Below are 10,874 nucleotides of genomic sequence, written 5' to 3' on the forward strand. Positions count from 1 at the left end.
ATGTTGTCAACACCCGCCGCCAGAGAGTCTTCATTAGCCATGGATCATCCAGCCATTGATAGAGCGAGAACAGACTCCAAGAGGTCATGCCACCAGTACAGACTATGTCGGAGAGTAACGACAGATGTAGATGCAATCTTCATTAGCCACAGATCAGAAAGAGTAAGGACAGACTCAAAGAGGTCATACCACTAGCATCGTTAACCGTCATCAATTTTCATGATGATTTCAAGCCAAAGCTCCACCAAAAGATACTGACTCAATGTACAAGTTTACTTATGCACTAGACACCACTCTTGAAGTAGCAACTTGGCATGAAGTTAATGAGTTACGCAAGTGTGCTTGTGCATAGCTGTCTCGAAGATAGAGCTTTACCTTTCTTGATTTAGGAAAGCCTTGATATAGTTCAAGCTTGAGTTTGACATGGACTGACTTTTAATTTGAAGATAGTTTAGACTCATATCAAAGAGCATTGTAGAGATTTTACTCGAATAGTTTCCTACCCACCCTAAATAGGGATCAAACTTTTTTTTTTTTTGGGTTCACCTATTTGAGTAAACTCTTATAGATGTTCATTTTGATTAATAAAAGCATCAAGAGTTTTATTTATTCCGCCGTTCACAGTTTAAACTCTTGAGGGCCAGGAGTAATACGAAGAAATTTTTTTAATTTTTTTTTTATGGATGCCTCTTCTTTTTTTTTTTTTTTTGGGATGGATGACTAAACTTGGAACAAAACTCCAAGCTGCCTACATACCCTTACACGGATCAAGTCAATGACGTAGTTCGGTAAAAAAAATAATTGTATTTTTTTAATTTTGGGCCGTACACAGTTTTAGCTCATGTGGGCCAAGAGCATGTATGCTTCTCATGGATAATATTGCTTTAGGAACTTGGAGTTGATTGGACCAACCCTTACGCCATCTTCATCAATGATCTTGTAGGTGCAATTGGTGTAGACTTCTTGCACCATATACGGTCCATCCCACTTAGAGTTGAATTTCTTACCCATTTGTTGGGGCATGATAATGGGTCTTCATACAGCGAGTACTAGGTCACCAACTTGAAAATATTAAGGATTGACCCTCTTGTTGAAGGCTCTTGAGACTTGAGCTTGATAGCACTCTAATCGTTGCTACGCTTCAAGCTTTCTTTCATCTAATGCCTCTAACTCTTGAAGACAAAGTTGTGCGTTCTCTTCATTTGTTAGTCCTTCTTGGATGGCAATCCTTAATGAAGGAATTTGTTGCTCGAGTGGTAGAACCGCTTCAACACCATACAAAAGCGAATAAGGCGTTGCCTGAGTGGGGGTACAATATGTTGTTCGGTATGCTCACAGAGCTTCCCCAATTCTTTCATGCCAATCCTTTTTAGACTTGGAGAGTACTTTCTTCAATAGATTGCAAAGAGTCTTGTTGAAAGCTTCTGTTTAAAACCAAACTTATACTGTTTAAAACCAAACTTGGAGAGTACGCTAGTCCATTTGCTGGCATGTTGTACATAGAAGACTTATGCTGTTTAAAACTAAACTTTTCACGTAAGTCACTCATCAACTTATTTTTGAAAGGTAACCCATTATCAGTGATGATGTGACGGGGCACGCCATATCGAAAGATGATATTGGTTTTAATGAAGTCCACCATAGTTTATTTATTTTGTTGCTTGATTGGGATTGCTTCGGCCCATTTTGAGAAGTAATCTGTCGCAGTAAGGATATATACATAACCCTTGGAAGATTTCAAAAAGGGTCCGACCACGTCTAATCCCCATACATCAAATGGCCAGACCGTAACCGTAGGATGTAAAAGTTCACGTGGTTGGTGGATGAAATTGGCATGGAACTGACAAGCCTTACACCTTTTTTCATAATTTATGCAATCTTTAACTATAGTTAACCAGTAGTATCCCATTCTTTTTACTCGGAAGTAGAGCTTAGGACCTGACTGATGAGCCCCGCAGACCCCTGAGTATGCTTCCACCATTGCTTGAGTTGCTTCATCTTTTCTAAGACAACGAAGAAAAAGACCTTCATATGAGCGTCGAAACAAAGTATCTTTGTAAAAGACAAATCGAGGTGCTTTTTGGCGTACCTCGGTTCTATGTCGAGGATTTACAGGAAGCTTCCCGTGTTCCAAATAGTCTATGATTGGTTATCTCTAGTCTTCAGTTTCCATGATCTGAATAGAGATTACATTTGTTTCTTCTAACTGGCCTTCGAACAACTACAGCAATACCCACTGTTGGCATACTGGGACAGTAATTGCCTCGGCTTTTCCCAATGCCATTGTTGTGGCCAAGTTAGCCAAAGCATCCGCTAAGTGATTTTCTTCCCTTGGGACATGTTCTAAGATAACATTGTCAAATCTACTAAGTAGATTGGAAGCGTACTGAAAACATGGAATCAAGTTATCTTTCTTGACTTCATATTCCTTAAGAAGTTGGTTTATTACTAAATTGGTGTCATTATAAACTTCAATGTTTGAAATCTTCATTTCATTTGCCATTTGGAGACCAATTATCAAGGCTTGATACTTGGCTATATTATTTGAGCATTTTTCAGGAAACGAAAAAGCATATGGCAAAATTTATCTTTGTGGATAAACGAATACCACGCCTGCCCCTGCTAATTCGGACCATGCCGCACCATCAAAGAACATCATCCATGGTGGAAGGATATCAACAAAAAAAACCTCCTCGTCAGGAAAGTCTTCAGAAATCTCCCAATCAGCTGGTATTGGATGATTAGCCAAGAAATCAGCAAGGGCTTGTCCTTTGACCGCTTTTCATGGGACATACAAGATTTTAAAATCGTTGAACAAAATTGACCACCTTCTTAGTCGCCCAGAGAGAACAGGTCTTGACATAACATACTTGAGGGGGTCGACTTTTGCAATCGCATGTACGGTATGAGCCAAAAAATAGTATCTTAGTTTCTGGGAAGCAAATACTAACGCGAGACAAGTCTTCTCAATTGAAGGATATTTGAGCTCTGTTGCAGTTAGCCTCTGTGATACCCCTCGATTCTAAAGCCACGGGATCAAGTCTGAGCACAGATCCGAGGGATACCAAACAATTAATATTTAATAAGGATGAGTACAAAAGAATTTAATGAATAAATAAATAAGCTGAAAAGAATTCTAAAAAATAAATCCATAAAAGTTAAAAATCCAATATTTTTAAAACCTCCAATATTTAATACAACTTGGGAATCCATCTAGTGGACCCCTAATAAACATCCCAACTGAAGATAAACTGAACTAAAAAGAAAATCCAAAACTAAACACAAATAGTAGTCTTACATAGCCGGAAGAATGAGTGACTACTCTGCTCAGCATGAACAAGCTCTAATACTGGAACTGTCCGATACCTAAAAAATAATAGTGAGTCAGGCACACGAACAAGTTCTACTTTAGCTACAATCCAAACAGAGACTCGATATGCAGATACATCCTAGCTAACTTAGCAATAACTATCTAGTCCATAAATATATATATCCATACTAAGGAACTCTCACTAGACTACAAAGGGGGTCTCAACCTGAATAGAAGGCAACATGCAAAACGCATCTGAAGTGGGCATGAGTACCTAAGCCTAACAGGGTATACCTCAACCTATTATAGCCAGCTACGCATCCTATTGCATACACGCGCCCTAACCATCAACTCTGAGTCTCAAGCTCATATTGCGGTACCATAATTATATATTTAAATTCCATCCAAAACCAAAGTAATGCCGCTCAACTGTTCGTTGCCATGACACCAAATATAAGTAGCATTTAAATGTTATAATTAAATCCATTTCCTTAATCCAGAATAGGTAGGAGTTAGCGTTTTGATCTAATCCGTACCTAATATGCCACCGTCCCATACCAGTGCATATAATCCACAAAACAATTCAATAATTGCTAAAACAGAATAAACAGTTCATCTATTAAAATCCAGAATAGGTAGGAATTAGCGTTTTGATCTAATCTGTACCCTGGTATGCCACCGTCCCATACTGGTGCATACAATCCATACATCCACTAATTAATGAAATACATAATTAGTCTAACATCAATTAAGTCCAAGCAGTTAACAATACAGATAATAAATGTACACGTCAACTACTCTACAATAAACATAATTAAAATCTATAAATTAACATGCTTATTTAAACGTCAAGTAAGCATAATAAAAATCTGTAAATTAACATGCTTATTTCATACCATTGATACATGATTAAACAGTATAATCATTCACTAAAAAATTGCTAAGATAACAATAACAATTTAAATCGTCCATGCCTAATAACAGTAAACATATTTATTTAAGAAAATATATACTGTTCAAGCTATACACTTTGGGGTTTATTAAACCATAATACACACTTCGGGAGATTAATCTACATCCTAAGAACCATTTTAATCCTTTTTAGAAGTTCTTAATACTCTCTGGAACTACAAAATCCAAGCCTTGTGGCCCAAAACCACCCAGAAACACGTCAAAACTACCAACCAAACAAAGAGCCGCCTCCCCTATGGAAGGAGCCACCTCCACCAAGCATAGAGCCGGCTCCCCCCTCAAGGGAGCCGCCTCCCTTGCATGTAGAGCCGGCTCCCTTCCATGGGGAACCGCCTCTTTGAGAGGGGAGCCGCCTCCCTTCAAAAGGGAGTCGGTTCTCCTCATGTTTTCCCCTCTGTTTCGTCTCCGGCGACAATTGCACCTCTCTGTAATTCTCTGCTAAAGTTTATAGGGTTTCATCTATGTCCCAATTGATTCCAAAACTCATAAAAACGTTAGTATGAATCATTACAACAATCACAACACAACAGAGCCAACAATTGATAAAATAAATCAATTTCTCTTTACAACACGTAATACAATTAAAATTCTTAATTAACATGCAAACATGATCAGTTTTAAATGTCCGATTAAAAATCCTGAAGTTATCTAAGCATGCATAGAACACAGGCCTAAGAGAAAGAATTAGAGACAGAACTTGCCTTAAGATTTCCGATTAAAATCTCAACTATCGTCTTCCTAAACTTCTCCGGCAATTCCTACTATTCTCAACTCCTCTGGAACCACCCACGAACACACTCCTTCATTCTCTCCTAGACTCAGCCTTAGTCTCAGCCAAATCCTAAATTTTATCTCTCTATTTTCTCTCAAGTCTCTCTGTACGTGAATAGGGTTTTCAACCATAGACAGACGTATAAAGGTGTATATATATAGGCCTCTACAAACACAAACCCTAATTCTAATTATATTGAGAGAAGGGAAATGAAATATAATTAGTTATACAACTAAGTTGGCTAATTCCCCAACGTGACTACCCAAAAGAAAATAAACCCTAATTGGACATGATTAAAATTTTATAATTAATTACCCACATAACCAAATTAAACAATTAATGAAAACCACTAAACAAATTTCCACATAAGCATATAGATTCAATTAGCAAATAAATCAATTTAAACATATAAAGAAATTCCACCTAAGCATATAATTAAATTAAAACAAATATGAAATTTAATAATTAAACAATTAAGCAAATAGTCAAATCAACAAATAGAAATGCAATAAAATGATTAATTAAATACCGAGACTATCCTTTTAAAATTAGGGGTATTACATTCTTACCCCTTAACAAAAGGAATTCCATCCTCAGAATTCCCTCTTACCTTCTTCCATAATTTCAGGAAACGGTGAGCGAATGACATCCTTCCATTGCCAAGTTGACTCAGTCTCTGTGGTGACTCTATTGAACACGCACTAAAGGGATAACTGTATTACGAAGAATCTGATCCCGACGGTCGACAATACAATATGGTGGCTCCAAATATGTTGCATCCGGCTGCAACTCAATCTCCGCAACATCGATATGCTGATACCGATCCTCATCTTACAGAAATTTCTGCAACATGGAAACATGTAACACATTGTGCACACGATCCAAATGATCCAGAAGTGCCAACCAATAAGCTATAGTGCCAACTTGATCCGTAATAGTGAATGGACCAACAAACCGTGGTGACAACTTCCCTTTCTTCCCACAGCATATTACTCCTTTCATAGAAGACACTTTGAGTAGAACCTGATCTCCAACCCAAAACTCCAATGCACGAGTACGACGATCTGCAGAACTCTTCTGCCTACTCTGAGCAGTGCGATCTCGAATAAGAGCGATCTTCTCAGAAGTATCCTTAATGAACTCAGGACCTAGAAATTTGCTCTCGCCAACCTCCATCCAAGAAATAGGAGATCGACATGGTCGGCCATATAATGCCTAAAACGGTGCTATACCAATAGTCTTCTGAAAGCTATTGTTGTACGTAAACTCTACAAGTGGCAAGTAATCCTCCCAATGGCCCTTGAAGTCAAGAACACAAGAATGAAGCATATCCTCCATAATCTGATTAACCCTTTCGGTCTGACCATCCATGTGACAATGATAAGCATTAGTAAGATGCAACTCTGTACCCAAAACCTGCTGAAAACTTTTGCAGAATCCTGACACAAAGCTTGAATCCATGTCCGAGATAATGGATAATGGAATGCCATGTAACTTCACAATCTTTGTAATGTAAAGTCTCGCCAACTGTTCCGAAGTGAAATCAGTGCGAATAGGCAAGAAATGAGCTGATTTAGTTAACCTATCAACGATGACCCAAATGGAATTGTGATCCTTAAACGAATTAGGCAATCCCTCCACAAAATCCATATAAATGCTCTCCCATTTCCACTCTGGTATAGGTAGTGGCTGTAGAGCTCCTAGTGGCCTCTGATGATCAATTTTGACCATCTGACAAGTATTACACCGAGAGACAAAATAGCAATATGCTTTTTCATACCTGCCCACTAAAATTGCCGATTCGTATCCTGATACATCTTGTCTCCTCCTGGATGAACAGAAAACTCAGAATAATGAGTCTTAGTCATCACATCCTTCCTCAAATCATCAGCAAAAGGTACCACTAAATGTCCTTTGTACCTCAAACCTCCATTAGTTCCAACATAATAAAATGGAACCTTTCCAGAAGCTATCTCTACAATTTTGTCAATGCACTGCTGATCCATGAGTTGTGCAGTGAAAACCTTATGAATAATAGAAGGTGTAACTACCATGCAAGCCATAAAAGCATTAGATAACTCATCAACTGTCTTCAGAGCATTCCACTTAATGGTGAATAAAGCGGAAAGACTCACATAGGGTCAGCGACTGAGTGCATCTGCCACCACATTTGCTTTCCCTGGATTGTACGGTATTGAGAAATGATAGTCTTTCACAAACTCCAACCATCGGCGCCGTCTCATATTCAACTCCCGCTGAGTGAATAAATGCTGCAGGCTCTTGTGATCACTAAATAATCTGAAGGATTCTCCAAATAGATAATGCCTCCATATACGAAAGCAAAGACCACAGCTGCTAACTCCAAATCATGTGTTGGATAATTAAGCTCATGAGGCTTATGCTTACGAGAATCATACGAAATCGGTCGTTCCTCATGCATCAAAATATACCTAATACCTTGCAAAGAAGCATCTGTGTAGACAAGATACTTTATTCCGCTCTGTGGAGTAGACTAAACTGGTGCAAAAGTCAACTTGGTCTTTAGCTCCTCAAAAGCTTTTTTACAGTGTTCATTCCATACCAACCGTACACCTTTCTTAGTTAAGTCTGTAAGTGGTCTGGCTCTCTTCGAGAACCTCTGAATGAACCTACGATAGTATCTTGCTAATCCGAAGAAACTCCAAATCTCGGTAGGTGAAGTAGGCTGTTAATGAGCGCTGAAAGTGCACATTGAAACACCTTAAGCTCGAGTATTCTAGGACCTTTATCTATCTTATTTTCTCGTTTTAGATTAATTTCGTGTTATTGCCCTTTTAAGGCGCTTATCCCCAAAATAAGTCAATTCAGCCAAATTAGAGCATAAAAGAAGTAATCTCAAGCTAAATGGAAGAATAGAGCAAAGTAGAAGCAAAGTGGTGGAAAACAACAAGCTTCGATCGATTAGACATATTTTTGATCGATCTCACAGTGATTGATCCAGCCCTGCCACGATGGATCAAACCCCTTGTCCTTATCCTCAATAATTTCCATCTTCGATTAATCCAACTTTCTTCAGATCGATTGAACTTCCTTGATCTTTTCCCCACCTACCACTTTTATCTTTTTCACAAAATATCCCAAAAATATCTCAAATTTGTCTTATTCTAAAAAGGCACCGCCAAGGATTGATCAATTTGGCCTTACTTCGATTGATCTAGCTAGAGTTCGATCGATCTCATTTGAATTCGATCGATCGAACCTCCTAAAGTACTAAATAAAATAGAGTCCAGCTCATTAAAAGATAGCTCGTGGTGCAATCATTGAGAGGATCCTAGTGCACTAGACCTGACCATTGGGTGTGATACTTGAGCCATCTATACACTATTTGGGAGTTCTTCCATTCATCTAGGGTTTCCATCAAGAAGAAAATCATTCCTACCATGGAGATGGCCCTTGAGGGTTGGATGACTACATCAATGAGTGGCTAAACATCTTCTTGGGGCTAGAGTTAGCCCTAAACATGCCTTCTAGACCTTGATGTTTTGTATTTTGAGGGGATTTATGTTATAATCTTGTCTTGACATTTGATTTATATATAAATCGTGTTTTGACAATGATTTGTGTTGTTTAATACTTCCAATTGATCATTTCATTCTATTCATATGTCTATGTATGCTAGAATAGATGTTCATGTGTTTATCTCTTGGTTTTGTGATACTAATGCATGTCTATGTGTGTTGATGTTATGAATCTAGAGATTGTCAAGGCATAGTGCTTAAATAGAATACTCTTGTGATTTGTTTGATGGTTCATACTCATTTCTTGATGGACTGTGCCTCTACCTTAGTTTAATTAGTTTAATTTTCATGTCCTTAGCTTAGATATAGTGTAGTTGCTTTACTTTCTTAGATGTGAGGACAATCCATGCTTGTTGTTTGATGTTCGTTGCTTATGAATGCAAGTAGTATAATTCTTTAACTTGTTAGTGTGTTGATTGTGAGCTTAAAGGAAGGAATAATGGCTTAGTTTGATATATTGTGCTATTCATTAGGTTGTTTAGACATTATATACTTAATTAGTCATCCATGCTTGTTGATTCAATCAAGCACACCCCTTTGTATTGCAACACATATTTCCCCTCATTCATTACACATTGAGTAACTAGAAAGGTGATGTTTAGTGATGACCTCTAGATCCCAAGACCTCTTTCTTTTGTTCTCTACCCTTTATTTATTTTAGTTGCTTTGTGTTGAATTTATTTACATTGTAATTTAAATTAACTAATCAAACCATCTTTTGATCACTTGACCTACTAATCCAACCTTGTTCCCATATTAACATTGCCCCCAATCCTTTGGGACGATCCCTACTCACCCTAGCTATATTAGTAGTTAGAGGTAGTAGTGACACTTTATAAATTTAAACTTGGCCACACTTCATTGCAAGTTGGTTGCTTCGGCAAATGATCACACCAAGTGTTGGTGCCGTTGCCGGGCATTGATTTGGCAACACCGTGCTTTGGAAACAATTATGAATTAGTACTCTTTTGATCGTGTTTTTACTTTATTTTTCTTTTTAGTTACTTATTGTGTTTGTTCTTGATTGGCTAGGTGAATTGAGTAAAGGAAGTGAAGCAAGAGAGAATTGACAAGCAATGAGCAAAGCTAAGCATAAAAAGGGCTAGAATCTAAAATTTTTGCAAAGCGAAGCGAAGATTGAAAAATGAATTGAAGTTGCTTAAGGACCCTTTGTGAGATCTTCTTAACTCAATCTCTAGTTAAATCATCAGCCTGTGTGGTGGCAAATTCTTAAATTCTTAGATATATCGTGAGCCCGCGTGGAGGCAATTTAATCTTTTCTTTGCATACTGTTCAAGCATGGGAGTATGGGATCAATGTATGTGGAGGATGTTCGTTAATTGATTTGTTATGGGGGTGAAGTGATTGCTATTTGATTGATTACTTGTTATTTGTTTTGTTAGTGCATGTATGGTCGTAGGTCATTAAATCCTACCATTGTCCCACTTGATTTCCATCTTGAATCAGTTGTTCGTAATCTTAGGAGAAGAGGTAGTTCTTATCATTCCATTTTATCAATGGACGAGCAAAATGGCGACCATGTGGAGGACCTTGGTCACATAGACCAACAAGGCATCTTCCACCCTAATGTGCATCATAACAATATTCAAGTACCATTAGGCATGCCTAGACTATCCATTCCACCACAACAAGACCAAATTCCATTAGGAATGCCTCGGCTAATTTTTACTCCACAACCTCCCATAGTTCAAGTTAATCACGGTGTTCGTTTAGCACCACCGGTTAGGAATCCTCCCATTGCTTTGCGTGATCATTATGTTCCAAATGAATACAATGCATCGATATGCATTCAATTGCTCCCATGTAGAGCACATCACTATGAGATTAAACCTCAAACCATTAAAATACTTCCTAACTATCATAGACTTCCAAGTGAAGAACCGTACAAGCATTTGCATGAGTTTCTTGAAGTGTGTTCCACCGTGAAATACATGGACATGCACCAAAGAAAGTGGTCTTGACCGAGCAAGTAAGCTCTATTTTGCAACACAACACTCTTCCAAAGTTTAAGGACCCCAGTTCACCTACCACTTCTAGCATTATTGGTGACCATGTCATTAATCAGGCTCTTTTATATTTAGGAGCAACTGTTAACCTACTTCCATACTCAGTTTATGTTAAATTGGGCTTAAGAGACTTGAAACTGACGTCGGTAGTTTTGCAAATTGCCGACCGATCCATCAAAAAGCCCCGGGGTATTATTGAAGATGTATTAATCAAGATTGATAAGTTCTTTTTCCCC

The sequence above is a fragment of the Cornus florida genome, unplaced genomic scaffold (assembly GCF_030987335.1).
Source record: "Cornus florida cultivar Cherokee Brave unplaced genomic scaffold, ASM3098733v1 CherokeeBrave_3.0.0_Hap2_Chr10, whole genome shotgun sequence".
Lineage (NCBI taxonomy): Eukaryota > Viridiplantae > Streptophyta > Magnoliopsida > Cornales > Cornaceae > Cornus > Cornus florida.